General features: G+C 40.8%; 1 protein-coding gene and 1 long non-coding RNA gene across 7 annotated transcripts in view; both read left to right on the top strand.

Moving 5' to 3' along the window:
• On the top strand, positions 1-4,045 carry LOC308104289. Of its 2 annotated transcripts, XR_013934811.1 has the most exons (6): positions 1-119; positions 559-666; positions 1,383-1,511; positions 1,986-2,073; positions 2,613-2,813; positions 3,964-4,045. It is a non-coding gene; the product is annotated as an uncharacterized lncRNA (long non-coding RNA). The 2 variants fall into 2 exon arrangements; XR_013934812.1 differs by lacking the exons at positions 2,613-2,813; positions 3,964-4,045 and adding an exon at positions 1,768-1,877 and having other exon boundaries at positions 1,986-2,039.
• Positions 4,046-5,391: 1,346 nt separating this feature from the next.
• Positions 5,392-17,670, top strand: part of LOC308105282 (uncharacterized protein) — a 52,457-nt gene continuing 40,178 nt past the window's right edge. For 2 of the 5 annotated variants that reach the window (XM_080455927.1, XM_080455924.1), the window contains exons 1-2: positions 5,393-5,492; positions 16,966-17,049. The gene's annotated coding sequence lies outside the window, so the exon portion shown is untranslated. Of the gene's footprint in view, positions 5,493-16,940; positions 17,050-17,670 lie in introns of those variants that run through there. The other 3 variants (XM_080455928.1, XM_080455926.1, XM_080455925.1) reach the window with 3 other exon arrangements.

Raw genomic sequence — 17,670 nt, 5'->3', positions numbered from 1 at the left:
TGCAGCTCTCACTTCAATAGAAAGTTAGATAAATTGCGTTGCTTTGGATTCATCAAAAATAATTATAAACCGGCTTCAGAGAAGATAAAAGAAAGAAGAAGAAGCGGCGGACATTTTAGGTGAGTGTTGACACACAGAAATACTATTTATGTAGGCGTTTTAGCCTACTATTACTGTATTGATAATTAAGTGCGTAGGCTGCTGTGTTCGAAGTCAATCACAAGTGACTCATGTCATGACCCAACTCTACACATTTAGTTATTTAATTTGTCTTGATAAAGGGATTATGACAATAATTACAATAAATTATAGTGGGAATATACAATATAATTTATACTATAGGCCACTACTGCTTGCCTGTGTGCCGCTCAAAACTAAATTCAGAATATGACGTCTGTGTGTGTGTGTGTGTGTGTGTGTGTGTGTGGACACACGCTTTCAGTGATGAAGCTACAGAGTGTTTTAATATCCTGTGAACTCTGAACATTAATGATTCCCTTGTCTGTCTGTCTGTCTGTCTGTCTGTCTGTCTGTTATTACAATTTTTTTTGGCTGCAGTGGCCAAAATGAATGGTTTGCAGCCCTACTAAAAGAGAAAAAGGAAGAGAGAACCATTATGTGTTATGCCCCCCCCCCCTCCCACAAAGAGAAGAAAACTGTTTGAAGGTAAAGTGATATTGTTTTGTTAAATGTTAAAGTAATCATTGCTTGTTCAATAACAGGGGTCTCCCAGACTCTCCACCTCTTTAGTAAGCCGAAAATGCATTTCCAGGAATACCAAATTTAACCAATCAGAACTCATACAGGATACAGGATAAATAAGTGCAATTGGAAGTGATGACACAAAGAAGTGGGCCTACAACATTGGAACAGGAACACTAACATTGAAGCTAGTGAATAGGTACTCTCTCCTGAAATTGGCAACCCATCTGAAACTGAATTGTCTAAAAGAGATGGAGAGACCCCTGCTTTAAAGCGGCACTATGTAACTTTCCTCTTCTACCCCGGATTTCAACCCGGTTTCCTGAGCAAGTGCTGTAACTTTTTACCCTTGAGCTAATAGAGCCTGCCTGCTTGCTCAGGTGATACATTGACTCTTGACCATCAGATCAAAATTCATGTCAGATCCTGTGTCTAGGTGAGACATGACACTATCTAAATGTCTCCATAGAAGAGCAGGGAGACTAAATACAACCACCCCAATTATATAAGTTATATTGTATTTTTTGTATTAACATACTCTAACATACAGATTGTATAAGTTATATTGTATTAATATACTCTACGATACAGATTGCATAAAATTACATTTTATTCCACTTTAACTTTCTAACAAAAAACATCTTGTTTTATCCAAAATATATCACTTGCACTACCTTTAGACTCTGACTCGTCTGAATACGGTGGAGATGCTGTTGTACCCCAAGCTATCCACGACGAAATGTCAAGTACAGTCGTACCCAGAAGAAGGCCAAAGAGTTGGAGCTGGACCTACAGCATCTTAAAACTAAGTAAGCAATGACTAATTTTAACGAAACAGTTGCATGAGTTTGCTCTTCTCTTTTTGTATATATCGATATGTTGGTTATTTGTTCTCATGTTCTTTTTTACTTAGATCTTGACCACAAATGTTAAAAAACATTATATAGAAAGCATGTTAAATGGAGTGGACAGATGCTAGGCTCATTATTAAACTGGTATCCTACTAAGGCATACATCAATTCAGTTTATATTTTTTATTTTTCCGTACCCTGTTCATGCTTTAAGATGCAACAAATTAGAGATTGCAAAACAGAAACTGGAGGAAGGGCCCCAATATAGCTCTGCAGCAAAGCCTGACATCCTTGCTGCAGATAAGCAAACCAGTGACAGCATAGGTGTGTTTAGACAGTGATACTGTTCTACGGAAAATGGTGACAATGTGTACAATATAAGTACTGTGATACTGCCAAAAGGAGCTTAAATATGATTCTCTACATTTTCAGTTGCAACTTCCTCCGTTTCCTCTTCCCCCGAGTCAGACGATTTGGCATCGACACGACACCTGGGATGTTTGACACCAACGGTGACAAGGTATTGAAGAAACATACTGTGTAGGACAGTGGTTCTTAAAAGTTGGGTTCCACAGTGTCCCCAGCTAAATAAGAAACAGTTATAATTTCAAAAATAGGCAACGTGTCATGATGCATCGTGAGCTTGTAGATCAGCTATGTTTTGCTATTTTTGAACTATTTTTGAACAGTTTTGCCTATGGCATGCACAAAATAGGGATGCCGGGTGGAAAAGGTTAATTTCATACTATTTTACCAGCTAGAATGTAATCCAATGACAATGTACTGTATAAGAATTACTTTAACTCTCCCCACCTACAGTATAGACAGTTGTAGAATTCTGTACTAAATCTAATCCAACAATTAACATCTTCTCTATTGGAGGTCCATGGCACCAACTCTGTTCTAAATGGGTCCACATTTGGGGGTCCTTGAAAATGTAATTTCTTTACAGTAAATTCTGTTTGAAGTGGGCCTGCTTTTGTCAAAAATGAGTCTGGGAAATGTCATGGTAAAATGTTTTTTAATTTCTAAAACATGTGTTGTTTTCTTCTGTTTCAGGTCCACATTGGCTCTGGTGTGTGGCTCGAAAAGGAGATCTGGAAGATGGTGGCAGCAAACACCAAGGACTCCCTGTTCATGAAGGAGCTTGCTGTTGCCATTTGGGGGACAACAACCCTGAAGACCATGCAGGAGCCTTACAAAGAATGCCCCACTAGCAAGGGGGAGGCCAAACCCCCCTGACCGCAGGACTCAGAAGAGGTATTTTTACTGAGTGGTGGGGGGGTTCATTATGACTTGATCTCATAATTCAATCTGCTCTGTGCATGACTGTAGTTCTCTTTTCCAGAAGGTGGAATTCCCGTTAGCGTTACCTGTTCAGTTTTTCATACCTTCATTTGGTTGTCTCAGCAGCATACTGTTTCAACCAGAAACACATATGGAGATGTTGGGTGTTTCCAATTTATATCTGCTGCCGAGCCAATCAAATGAAGCTATGAAAAACTGAACGGGAAACGGGAATGTCACCTTCTGGAAAAGAGATTATATTAAGCTTATTAATCAATCATAAAAGAAAATACTCTATTGTAATAAAATAATCGATTTTATGGCTGAAAAAAATGCCGATCTACAAGCTTGCAACTCGTTGGACGTGTTGTGAGCTTGTAGATCAAAAAAGTAATCAATAGAATAATCGCAAGTAGAATAATTGGTAGTGGCAGCCCTACATGCATGTGTGGCAGGGGTAGCTTTTTTCCCCAAATTGTTGTTTTTGTCCATTGTAGCCATCTGGCTTATTGCCTGCCCACTGTCCACCCACCTTTTTCATTCAAATGCATGTTTTCTAACTGAACTGAAACACAGGGTTAAAAAACCACTTCACCCCATTTTCAACTCATCTTCATATAATTGGTCCTCACTAATACACATTTTAAGATGGCACAATTTATGTCTACTCACTCTGTGTTTCGTTGATAGGTCGTGGACAGTTTAGAAACCTGCCTACCTTTGACATCATCGGTAGGCAGGTTTGGTCATTTAGAACAACTTTATTTGTTCATTATTAATGCAAGAACAATGGCTTCTACTTCTGCATGCAAACTTTCCAGGTAGAGACACACTGTAGTTTCTATTACCTTGGAATCTCCATTGGTGATGTCACTGGTAGGCAGGTTTCTGAACTGTCCACATTCCACCAATGAGTGGCAGAACGAGTAGACAGAAATGGTGCCATTGTATAATGAACATTAGCGAGGATCAGTTAGTTATATGAAGATAAGGTTGAAAATGGGTGAAGTTTAAGTTACTTTAAGTTTTTCTCAAAACATCACAATTCATACAACTCACCCCATGCAGTATAAGCTAATTATATTTGTTTTATTGTTGGGGGTTCTTGTTTGTTTTCTTTCAGACTGTTTCCATTGGTGGCTGCAGGGGCAGAACATTCTCACAAAGAGGAAGGCCATGGACCATGGCCAGGACATCAATAGAAAGGACAAGAAATTGTTTGTCTGTGTAGGGGGGGGTTGATATGGGGGTAATGCTTTATAGCGCCACCAGCAGGCCGATTTTTGCAAGACACATTTTTGGCTGCAACTTTACAGATGTTTTCCAAACATCACACAAATCGGTATACAGTATCTCCATAGTCATGTAATCAAGACGGATCTGTCCGATTTTTCATATTCTCTCACTCTTTTCCAGTCATTTGAACACTGTGTGTGTGTTAGTGTGTTCCTCAGGTTGAAGTTCATGTATTTATGTGTTTATTTATACATTTATTTGTTATTCAAATGTTGTTTTTGAGTTTTTTTTACAAGTGTTTAATAAATTATCGTTATGTATGCAATTGATACATGATTATTTATGACTTTGTGGATTTTGCTCACTTTTATATAGGCTACTGTAGGCTACTGTTTTCTAAATATACCACGTGCTGTGGGCACCTGGCTGAAATTCACCATGATCATGCATCCTCTCCAGCAAAGTTGGTCACTGCATATCAGAATACACTTGAATACACATAAATACCAGATAGCAGCTTAAACCAGCTTAAACCAGCTACCAGCTTAAACCAGCTAAACCATCATAAATACCAGCTACCAGCTTAAACCAGCTACCAGCTTAAACCAGCTAAACCATCAAAAATACCAGCTACCAGCTTAAACCAGCTACCAGTTTAAACCAGCAAAACCTACCACCTTAAGCTGGTCAACCACCAAGACCAGCTAAAACGTGTCCAAAACACACCTTAAGCTGGAAATGTGTCCAAAACACACCTTAAGGTGGTCAACCACCAAGACCAGCTTAAACCAGCTGGTCCAGCTTAGGCTGGTCTAAGCTGTTTTTTTCAGCAGGGAAGGTTAAGACGTTTACACGGTTCAATTTTACTTTTGATCGGTTGGTGAAAAGGTTTAAACTACCCCTCTGCAACTGATTAATATTTCAATTAATTCAGGCCTGTTTATTCTGATTGAAGTGTTTATATGGACTAATTTGATTGTGTTTGGGCTTATAAGTTGATTATAATTGGAATATTAGGCTTCATGTGAACGTGTCTCCCCACCCAGCTTAACACTTTACCTAAAGAGGAAATATAAACCGGGTCAACTTGTTTCTGATGCTTCCTCTTTCAATGACAACTTCCCTGTTCTGCGGTATATTCTCTCTCTCTCTCTCTCTCTCTCTCTCTCTCTCTCTCTCTCTCTCTCTCTCTCTCTCTCTCTCTCTCTCTCTCTCTCTCTCTCTCTCTCTCTCTCTCTCTCTCTCTCTCTCTCTCTCTCTCTCTCTCTCTCTCTCTCTCTGCCCAGCCCGCCATGTTGTATAGACAGGCAAATATATTTATATCTGACATTGTGTGACTTCAGTTCAACTACAAAACAACAAGGCTAAAGCTCAATCTACAGACAAAGACCGTGGACAGACAGGACTCAGTGACAGGTAAGGAGAAAAAAACATGTTTGATTGTGTGTAAAATAGAACTGTATGACTATTCTAGTTATGAGACTTTTATCGGTATATGATGTATAAGCCACCTGCAGAGAAATTTCCCTCCAACGCATTCACATTGAGTTCTGAGACACCGTACTGTTTAAAAAAACTATATAATATTTTGCCGGTCCAGATATGTCTCTGTGCCTGTATTCTCTGTTCACCAGCAATTGTCAAATGTGTTTAATAGGTTAAGGCATGTACCAACTCAAAAGGGGTTAATTGGAGTAGAGTTTAGTTTTTGCACAATTGAAAATATGGAGGCAGCCCAAAGATAGAGATACCATTTGATTCCAGACAACCTCAGGTTTCCAATGAGACCAACCTTGTCATGCTACCTTGTCGGGAAGGGGGCTAAATACCTAATGATTCAAAGTTAAGACAACATTTTGGCAAGGATTTTTTTTTCTCCAAATGGTCCCTTGAGCTGTCACCTCAATATATGTGAATGGAAATGGGTTAAATGGATACCTACAAGCCTCCCCTGTACAGACATGTCAAATTTATGCCAATCTCATGCAGTTTTGGGCAAGAACCATGCCGTTTTCTGCATGCAGTACAAATATGTAATTTCCGCCTATTGTAAAAAGGAGACCACTTTACTGTATCTATAGCTGTATGAGATCACTGTACTGTATCTATAGCTGTATGAGACCACTGTAATGTATCTATAGCTGTATGAGACCACTGTACTGTATCTAATAGCTGTATGAGACCACTGTACTGCATCTATAGCTGTATGAGAGCACGTGCAGGTATCTCTATCTTTGGGCTGCGTCTAAATTTGAGCGTTCCACAGTGTCCGAAAGACAGTCTCGCCGGCGTTCCAGCCAGCCATCCCGCAGGTCTCATAGGGGTAATAAAACATTGAAAAAAACACACTTTGGACCACTTTTTTCTTGGGATCATCAAAATCCCTATATTAGAGGTCCTATGGATAACAAAAATCAAAACTAGAAAAAAAAATCACACCCAGTGTGAAGTGGGCGGTGTGGTCACAGTGGTCATCACAGTGATGGAAGTTCACTTAAAGAAAAGTAATATTGTGGACCAACCATTGTACACCCCTAACTTAAAAAAAAACATAAATGTGTTTTTTTCAAGTGCATAGTCCTATTTATAGGGCTATGCACATGTGTCATGTGTTCACTAGCCAATCACAGTCCTGAATAGTCCTGAATTGGCCACCATAGTGTACAATGGGTTAGGGGGGTACAATGTTGGCCAATCACAGCGCAGGGTTGGGGGGGTACAATAGGTGGGGGGGTACAATGGTGGCCAATCACAGTGCAGCGAATGTCGATGTCCAAACCTCACATATAGGGGCGGTTTCACCGCCCAAAAAAAAATAAACAGTCACGCGTTTGACCCCTCCTAGGGCCTCTACTACTGGCATAATCTTAAAATACACCCTTCAAGGATTAAGAAAAAAAACCCGAAACAGAGTCAAGATGTGCTTGAATCTTAACAGTAGTTGTGTAAGAAAGGGTTAAAAATGAACCCCATGGGACATTTTTTCAGCCTGTTACCTGGCAGAATCTTAAAATACACCCTTCAAGGATTAAGAAAAAAACAGTTGTCAAGGAAAAATCCATCTAAGAATTTAGTAAAAAAGAGAAGTAATAGATGTGATACGACCATTTTCAGCTATTTTTGTGCAGTTTGTGCCCCGAAACAGAGTCAAGATGTGCTTGAATCTTAATAATAACATTTTTTATAAATTTCTTGGGTCCTAATTGTATGGAAACATGTGTTCATTTGTCCCTGTAGGTTGTTTATTTGAATAGCTATGCTGTTTTGTCTTTTTTTACATTTTCGAATTTGGGTAGGAGTTGTGTAAGAAAGGGTTAAAAATGAACCCCATGGGACATTTTTTCAGCCTGTTACCTGGCAGAATCTTAATATACACCCTTCAAGGATTACGAAAAAACAGGTGGCGTCAAAAAATCCACCCTATGCGCGTGGACCCCCCTTTCCATAGACTATTGTAAACAGTATGGAAAACGGTACTCAAATGGTCTCCTACTGTAAGTGGGCGTAGTTTCCCCCCATTGCCCTCATATCTCCACCCATTTGGTGAGCTCAATCAAGACGATGGGAAAGCAACGTAACATGCAGTAACATGCAGTAACATGCTGTAACATGCAGTATCATGCAGTAGTCCTATATAAATAAAAGAGAAATACATGCATGCACCTTGGAAATATTAATATCAATATGTTAGGTACAGTTCACAGGAACAATGATCAAGAACAATTACAAGCAGAGTGTGTGCGTGTGCGCGCGTGTGTGTGTGTGTGTGTGTGTGTGTGTGTGTGTGTGTGTGTGTGTGTGTGCGTGTGCGTGCGTGTGTACAGGAGATGGTATCTAAACCATCAGAGCACTGAACAGTAAACTAGTAAGCCTGGTGACGTCAGGTTAGAACAATAAAGTAGACACTGATAGTGAGGCCTTGAGGCTTATGAGGCGCGCCTGAGCTGCTGTCTGAGTTACATACGGATGGAAGGGATCAGTTATCTATTTAAAAAATGCATTAGAGTACTTAGAATAGGATAGAATAGAATATTGATGTGAAACATCATCACAACACAATTTTTGGTTCAACTTACACATTGATGTACGTTCCCGTGCATCACTGTGTGTCACAGTGTGTGATGCAGGACATAAGGGGCATAAGGTGAAACAGCTGGTTTTTAACTGTGTTTTAACTGTGTCAACCTGTTTCAGTGGCTGTGTGATCTGTGTCCAGCAGGTTCATGTTTGTATGTGGAGTAGCAGGACAGTGAACTGAACGGATGTATATGAAGTTGGAGCAAATGTGTAATTTAAAATATGATTATTAAGTTGTGTCGTTTACACAACTCAGGCCCAGGGTAAAACATTTGTAATTCTATATAATATCAGATTAATAATAATAATAATAAGATGACTTTGGCGATGCATTTTTAGAAGTAAACTTCTTGAACTGACGCGATAGGAAAATCATATCTGTTTATGCCATGGAAGGTTTAAGGTTTAGTCTGGGGCCATTCTGGGATCAGACCTATTAGGGGTTCAGCAGGCTGACGTTCACTGAAAACAAATATGGCTTTATGAGGTATTACGAAAGGCGGAGTTGAAATCATGTTGAAAACTAGAAATAGTGCTCCGAGGAGCACAGGTCTCCGCCAGGTCAGGTAGGTTATTGTGGGCCAGCAATGTTGGAAAATGTTGGAAATGTTGGCGCCAATCAGGATGGAATCTGAAAAATCTAACAAATCTGTCTTGATCACATGACTATAGAATGTGTACCGATTTACGTGACAAATTCTGTAGGAGTAATATCAAAAAAATTGTTTAGCAAAAATCGGCCTCCTGGTGGCGCTATAACAGAACAATTTGAAAAGGGTGGCATTTCTTCCTCGGCCTAGTGGGAATGTGTGTGCAAAGTTTTACGGCAATCAGACGCTGCGTTTATGATTTGAGGTTTTGTAAAGATCGGCCTGCTGGTGGCGCTATAAAAGGATGATCATGAAAAATGCATCATGGGAGTGTGTGTGCACAGTTTCGCTGCGATCAGGCCAAAGGTGCCGGAGATTAGCTGGTCACAGACAGATTAGCTGGTCACAGACAGGTCAGGCGCGTATGGTGGGTTCTAACGTGGACCGGGCCAGATTCTTAACCCCCCCCCCCCCCCCCCAGCCCGCCCCGCTCGCGGGGGGCGGGGGCGGGTGGGGGCTCGCGCAACGATGGCTGATAAGTGACAGTCTATTGAGAATTACCATCAGCGTTAATGCAAGAGAGAGAAACGCAAGTGCAAGTATAATCAATGTATGTTTTTTTATTCTCAAAAGTGTATTTACAACAGCAAAGTTAACAAATCAAATACAGTGCACTGCAGTGCAAACATATAGCAGCCTAGTCTGTTACAGCTTAATACGACGGGGCTTGCACTTGAACATGTCAATAACCTCATCTGGGTCCAAACGGTTAGTTAAATCTCTCTCAAAGGACAGGAGACATAGACTGTTTAGGCGAGAGTTTGTCATTGAACTTCTGCATGCATTTTTGATTCTGCCTACACTGGAAAATAGGCGTTCAACGGTACATGTGGTCATTGGCAGTGTTATCAATGCGTTTAAGAAACAGCGGACACTGGAGAAGGTGCTAGCTGGGCACGCATCCAAAACCTGAATTAGTGTGTAAAATGTTTCACCCTCGCTTTCTTTTCTTGCAAGGTGGGTCCAAAATGAATGAAGCTGCTGTTCTTTAACTGTTACACCAAAAACACTGCCAGAGACATTGAGAGTTTTTACCATTTCAGTTGCATCAGCACGGGGAGTTGTTAGGAACACACTAGCAGATGTCATGAAACCATAAGAGTCTTTTTGGAACCTGGCATTCAACTCACCAAGTTGACAGTCTACAATCTGGTTTAAAATGATGCGTAAATCATTGTCACACCTGACTCTTGTTCGCTTTCCCAGCGAAGTAGTAATAACACTGTGCTCAAATCGAGTGGGAACAAAACGTTTTCGGGCTGACACAATTTGTTTTTGATCCCACTTATCAAGAGCATTATCCGTCATTATAGCATTTGTTGCGGCCAGGATGGCCAGGTATCCGAGGCGGGATTCGTCCTTGGACCTTATATCAGACAGATGAGCTTTAAGATCCTCTATAAAACCTATACTTTCTTTCACAGTTATATCGACAGATTGCAGGCCAATGGTTGCAGTATCCGAAACAGTAAACAGGTTTGCAAAGAGGTTGAGAAGGAAAACAAACTTCTTTGTTTGCATCTGAGACAACAATGTGTTAGCGTCTGTGCGTGTGTGTCCCTCTGCCATCTCGCTATATTCACTCAAAACGTCGAGTACAACGTCATACAGCTTAAGCACTTTACTGACAGAAGCAGACCTTGAACTCCACCTTGTGTCACAACCACGTTGAAGTTCAACGGCTCTGCGGCCAGGGTACTTCTCTTTCTGCAGTTGCATGAAATTGGCATGTTGCTGGGTGCCTGACATAAAAGCATGCAGTGAATTTAGAGTAACAAAAAAAGCTTCTGCATCTTCTGATGTGCGTGCTACAGCCCCCAGGACAAGATTAAGTCTATGTGAGTGGCAATGTGTGTATGTGGCATGTGGAAATGTGTGCTTGAGAATGGCCTGCACTCCACCCTTGTGTCCAGACATTACAGAGGCCCCGTCAAACCCCAGCCCCACACACAAGTTTCTGTCTAGGTTGAAAGGTTGCACAACTTCAAGGATTTTCTCAGCTATTGCTTTGGCCGTCATGTCCCCTGTGTCAACAAATCCTAGGGCTCTCTCCTTGATATTCCCCTTGTACACATAACGTATGCAGACAGCAACCAATTCCTTCTTAGAAATGTCCTTGCATTCATCGGCTAGTAATGCGTAAAATGTTGGATCAGAATCATCCAACTCTTTCTTTATGTTACTTAGCAACAATGTAGATGCAGCATTAATCAAATCATTCTGAATAAGAGGACTGGTCATTTTAGCACACTGGTGGAGCGTGTCTAAATGGGCTTGGATACCTGGATTATGCTTGGCGACCAGTTTAAACAGCTCCTTAAAATTGCCTGTGTTCTCATCATCACCGGTCTCTCTGTGTCCACGTAATGCTATGCCTTGCTTTGCACAGACAAGGATGACGTCCAAAACAGCTTTGAGATGATCGATCGCGGTTCTTCTCGAGTTTCTCAGCATAAATCCCATCAGTGTTTGTCAACTGATTTAGGACTGTGCCAGGGCCACTTGCGGTTACTTCTTTGTATCCCAGGTATCTTTGTAGTCCTTCTTTATGTCCGTCGCTCTTCTCATGCGTCGTAAAAGCAACGCCTGTGCGTTTCCAGGCTGAAAAGCCACCATGCGTAAATGCGTTCTCTGAATGCTCAGGCGCAAAATGCCGACAGGTCTTGCAAAACACAGCATCTCGACTAATGCTGTACTCGATGAATGAATATTTCTCATACCAGTTTTTTGAAAAGCCCCTGGAGCGTCCGTTGATCGTTGTAGTTGGGAAGCGGCTTAGTTTGGGTTGAGTTGCTGGCTCGTCGATAGCAGAGAGGTCTGTAGGCGCAACTGCGCCGCTGGAATCCGGGGAGCAGGGGCGCACTGGTATGGTGCTGTTGGCCGCGGCGATGGTTGCTGGTGGTGGCGGGTCTGGCGTTGTGGTGGGCGCTGCTGGTTGTGGCCCCACTGGCCCCCCACCAGCAGCCGCTGGTGGGGCAGTCGTCACCGCTGGCACGGTGATGAGCGCTGGTGTCCTGGCACTGCTGCTGTCCTCCTTTGCTGGCGTCTTGCTGGAGCTGGCGGCGAAGTGTAGTAGCATGCTGCTCTGGACGAATCGTTTTTTGGTTGGTGGCTTGAGCTTCTTCATGTTGTAGAGTAGTAGACTAGTCACAAGTCACAACAATAATGAAATGTAGAGCTATATCTGGACCCGCTTTATGCTGTTTACCTGGCAAGAGAACCGGTTTGACGGGGAAACCGGTTTTTAATGGCCACCCATTAACAATTCGGCCGAATGCAAATAAGCCCGAATTGAAAACAAAGGCGAATTCCTGTGGTTGGCTACAAGAGAATAGGGTGTGGGGGTGCTAAATATTTTTCCAGACCGGGCCATGGCCCCAGTGGCCTCTATGACGATACGCCCTTGAGACAGGTGCAAAACATAGTCTCTGGCACGCCTTCGGCCTGGCGGAGACAATGACATGTGTGTGTAAGGTCGTAAGGTCGTAAGGTGTTAATTTTGACAGCAAATTTAGAATAAAATGCCATTTAGTTTCACTCACATTTTAGTTCTAGTCTAGTTTTAGTATAAGATAGTAGTCAACTAAATCTACAGTTGATTTAGTTGACTAAATCAACTAAATCAACAAAATAAAATAGTTTGGCGGGCCGTGATGGCAAAGTAATGCCGGATTTATGCTTAGCTGCCAGCCGAATATAGCCGATCTACAAGCTCTCAACGCGTGGGACGTGTTGTGAGTTTGTAGATCGGCTATTTTGGCAGTGTGAAATAAAGTGTGAATAAATTCAAGTTTTGAATTTGAGCCATGAATTTTTACAATGTGAATTTAATCTGGGGTTATGTCACATTAAAAAAATGGCAAATGTATAAATGTATTAAACATGCCTCCAAGTTTGTAAATGCCCCCATTCCTTAGACATGGTGTGATAGTTTTCAATTCAGAGCCTTCACCACCACCTTTTTCCTTGTTGATTAAACTCTCATTGACTAGACTCTCACTGACCTACCCAAAGCCAATGCAATGTGATTTGTAAAAAATAAATATTTAAATAACATTTCCCAACGGACCAAAAAAAAAGCTTGACAATTATTTGATTGGTTGCTGACACACAGACACACATAAAGTGTAACCCCACATTAATCCACCACAGTGAAGAGTTTAGATTACAGGCTTAAAAGGGATTTTTTTTCTTTACCTTGAATTCATGTAGATTTTTTAGTTTTTGTCGCATTTCTAAGCCAATAATTTGGTGACCGGCGGAGCCTTCTACCGGATCTATTGGGTTAAATATTAGGGGTATGTTTTCACTAACTGAAATACCATTCATCATTGACCACTACAGTCATGTTAAATGTAACAGTAATATTGAATTCATTGATTGACTATTTATATTAATTTCTGTTAAATAGCATAGTTTTTGTCCCAAGTACATGTGAACCTGGCTAGCTTCACTGAACAGGACATGGTTCCATTCTCCACAAAATAGAGTCACGGCCCTGGATGTTGATTTGATTACAAACAGACATACTCCTGAACATGATCCCGTTTGAGAGTTCTGTGGTTTTTGCTTTGTTTCATTGTCTGCTGACGCTGCTGCGTCTTGTATTCTATAGTGATGTGTATCCTTTTGTTGTTTATTTTTGTTCCCTATTTTACCAAGTGTTTTGGCTGTTATTTTTCTGTGTTTTAGCTTATTGCGAACGCAGCGGAAGGAGGCGCGCAAGTGGAGCTTACTATGAAACCGTGCTCGGGTTGTGTCTCTGTGTCTCTGTGTGCACTGCCTCTCTGTCTGTGTCTCTGTGTGCACTGCCTGCGTGCAGCTCCTCTGAGATAAGTAAATGTCCAATATAGACGTACCATACATCAAATGAAAGGTCTTTGAAAACTGAACACACCTGTCAAGGTTGCGTTTAAGCCCGCCCCTTCCCCCGGAAGCCACGCCCCGGAGAAGGCTCCTAAAAACTCCCCATTGAAACCCCATGTTAAATGAAAAGTGCCCGAATCGCTCCGAAACTTTTTCTACCCCCCCTAAGTGGGGGTCTACGAACAAATACTTCGGGCTCGGATTTTGGCTCCGCCCCCCGGAAGTGGGTGAAACAGGCACTTCGAACACTTTGTTGAATTGTTCAAAAACATTAAAAAAAAAATTTGGGGGAATTTATATTTTTCTAAGATGCTCCTTTTAACGCAGAATTTTTTTATATTTTTTATATTTTTTTTTATTGGTTGCTTTTTTTTAGATGATTTCTTTTCATTATTATTTATTTTTTTTGGCGTTCGCTTCCCGCGTTTGCGCGTCTTACTTGTATAGTGTATTTAGCTTTTTCAGGTTTTCTGTGCACACAGGTTCATAAGGCTACAGTTGACATAGAAGCCAGAACATTCTCTCTGTTCAGTGTATGTTTGTACAGAGACCTGCAGCGATGGTGGTTGCAGAGAGGCAGGTGTTCTTTGCAAGGCATAGGCTTGTGGTCAGGTTGTAGGTTTCACATCTGTCATTTATCGGCACTAGACAGGATGTACAGCCTGCACTGTGAGTCTGTGACCACATCCTCTGCTCTAGTGCTGTTCTCTACACCCCCGCAGTTCCATATCTATCAACAAGGTGAGAGAGAGAGACGGGTCGGGGTTTTTGGATACCACTGCTTTTCTGGGGAGACCCGCTGTGAATGGCCAGTAGTCGCTGTGATTGACAGTTCTTGGTTTTTGCAACTATATATCAGTGATGGAAAAAGTACTATAATGTTTTACTTAAGTAAAAGTATCAATACTGCAATGTAAAAGTACTCTGTTACAAGTAAAAGTCCTGAATTCAAAATTGACTTGAGTAAAAGTACAAAAGTATTGGTATCAAAATGTACTTAAAGTACCAAAAGTAAAAGTACTAAAATGTTTGAAAAATATTTACACCACGACCACTGAACATCAAGTATGATCCACCAGACTAGAATCTTGACTGTGCAAATAAAAAAAAAACTTTGGGCAAAAAATCTAAAGTGCTCAAACATCATCTCAAACATTTGCAAACATACAGTAAGTAACAGAGGTACAATGTTACATTAATCTGCACCTGATCACCTGCAAATTGGCCAATTTGAAAGATCTATTTTTATCTCCATCACAATTAACTGGAGTACTTAGTCACTAAGTACTAGTGCATTCCTGCATAACCAGTCAAGAATACAGTTGACACTAAAGTTATTATTATTTAGCCTTTAAGTGAAGCTCACAACTTGTCTTCTAATTTCACTGTTTCACTGTTTGAAACAGGGCTTGAGTTGTTAATGCATAAATGCAAGTTTGCCATTTTCACTACTGGCTTACATGAAAAAAAAAACCCAAATAGGTCCATTTGGTTTAATTAATGTCTTTTCTAAATCAAATATTACATTTTTATTTGTTGAAAATAGCAGATCTACAAGCTCACAACGCGGCGACGCGTTGTGAGCTTGTAGATCTGCTATTTTCGACACACGAGCCGCTGTATAAATCTAGCTTGTATGTACAACTGGCTGCAGTCATAAATCTGCATTATGATTCAAACAGACTGTAACATCCAAATCGTTGGTTCTTGAATTATTTTTTGTTTCATTGTACCACACTGGCTGCTGTTATAATATCTGCATTACTTTTCAAGAAGAATGTAACAAACACAGTATAAGTAAAATGATGATGTCATGATATACTGTATTTGGTTAGGTCAAAGCTATGTTAAATCCACCTTTGCCCACTTGTAGTATTTCTTACCATAAGGTGTGATGGAGCTGTTTTTCCCTATTGTCCCACACAAAGTACCAGATACTTTCATAAAGAGGGGACAAAGAAAAACCAGACTCAGAACACAGGCAGCCATTGGGTATATCGAAATATCTTGTATTCAGACAGAGAGAGAATGGAAGGTTACAGTGTCACAGGTATGGTAGGCATCATCGGTCGTCGTCTCTCTCTCGTTTAACAGAGAAAGCACTGGAATTTAACAGCGTCCGTTAACATAAACAAACATATGACATCATAGGATGTGACATAGATGAGTTTCCGGGCGAAGGTGGACTTGGATTGGATGAGAGTGATGATTACGTCGTCGTCAGATGAGGATGATGATGGTAGATGATGAAGATGATGATGATGGTGTGACAGTTTATCTTTGGACAAACAGTGTCCACATGTCTGGGTCAACACGTTGACATCGGCTCTGACCTGTCACTGGTCAGTGGGGATTTCGTGACACTGAAGGAAGGGTTAGCGTAGAAAAGAACACTGATAGGAAGTGTTCTCAAAACAACAGATAGCCACAGAAAGCCTGTAGCTAGTTTGACCTTGCACAGGCAGAGAGACTGGGAGTACAGAAGAAACATTTAACATGACTGATTTAGGCCAATATGAAACCATTATATTAAATTGACATTTTAAGCAGGTTTATGGACCCTAGACACATGATAATGATTAATGATAATTAAGATAACGAGATTAACTCTATCAAGGTGTGCTAATACTACATATTCATATACATTTTAGATATATATATTTATGATTTTTAATATATGTATATATATTTGTATTTATCGGTTATCGGTATCGGTCTTGAGAAGCAGGAAGTTATCCATATCACCGCACCGGGCACCACGTAGGGTTTGAATTTTTGACGGACTCATAAAATGTCCCTGGGACCCATCTAAAAGACCACCCTTGGGTCCCAGGACCCATTATATTGAAAACCTAGACCTAACCTGTGTGTGTGTGTGTGTGTGTGTGTGTGTGTGTGTGTGTGTGTGTGTGTGTGTGTGTGTGTGTGTGTGTGTGTGTGTGTGTGTGTGTGTGTGTGTGTGTGTGTGTGTGTGTGTGTGTGTGTGTAAATTATCGGATACAGTAGGCAGGCTCTAGACCTGATCAGAGCACTGAATAGTAAAGAAACTAGTCTTTCTACAGCTCCTGCAGTAAGTGACGTGAGGTTAGAACAACAAGGCCTTGAGGCTTATGAGTTTCAGAGTGATCTGTACAGTGATTACATTCCAGCATGTTTATGTTTCCATGGATGTGCACAATGACAGACAGTGAGGAATGTGCTCTGACTATCACATACTGTAACAGTATTATTAGTGTTTATGGTTTCTCTCTCTCTCTCTCTCTCTCTCTCTGAAATTAAACTTGTATCTGACACAGTGTGACTACAGTTAATCTACAAAACAACTTAAGCCAAAGCTCATTCTACTGACAACGACCTGGACAGACAGAACTCATTGACAGGTAAGGACTGTACCAGAAAAACAAACGATAGAACTGTATAACTGTACATTATACTAGTATATGATGATGATGCTGCTGATGAATCCTTTTAAAAAGTCTTCAAATACAAATGTAGCCTATTGGAAGCAGTTTGTGAAAACAGATCATATATCAGGTGTTTCACTGGGATGGGTGTGGCAGTGTGTGATTCTGAACAATATAGACTGGACTGGGATCAGTTCACTTTGCAGGTTGTTCTGGGTCTGTAGAGAGGATACGGAAACGGTGCTTGCTGTGTATGTGTGTTTGCAAATGACCAGATACAGTATTTTTTTTATTGACCTTTATTTATTCAGGGTAATCCATTGAGAGCACGCTCTCTTTTGCGAGGACGCCCTGAGTACAGCACAATATACAATACAAAGCAATAAACAGTGGAGTAAGATATAGTTAAATATAGAAAAAACATTAAAGAAAAATAATAATAATAATAATACAGAGATTGCAACATGATGTAAGATCACAGTGGGAATGCAAAACAGGTACACTCTTTACGTAATACCTCCTCGAGAAGAACCTTAAAAGACTCTATGGAGATCAGATTATCCAGTTTCAGAGAGACCTGGAGTTTGTCAGGGGCAT

This window comes from Gymnoscopelus braueri, assembly GCF_963280865.1.
Source record: "Gymnoscopelus braueri genome assembly, chromosome: 17".
Classification (NCBI taxonomy): domain Eukaryota; kingdom Metazoa; phylum Chordata; class Actinopteri; order Myctophiformes; family Myctophidae; genus Gymnoscopelus; species Gymnoscopelus braueri.
The sequence above is the reverse complement of the archived record's forward strand: the minus strand, read 5'-3'. Positions and strand labels throughout refer to the sequence as shown.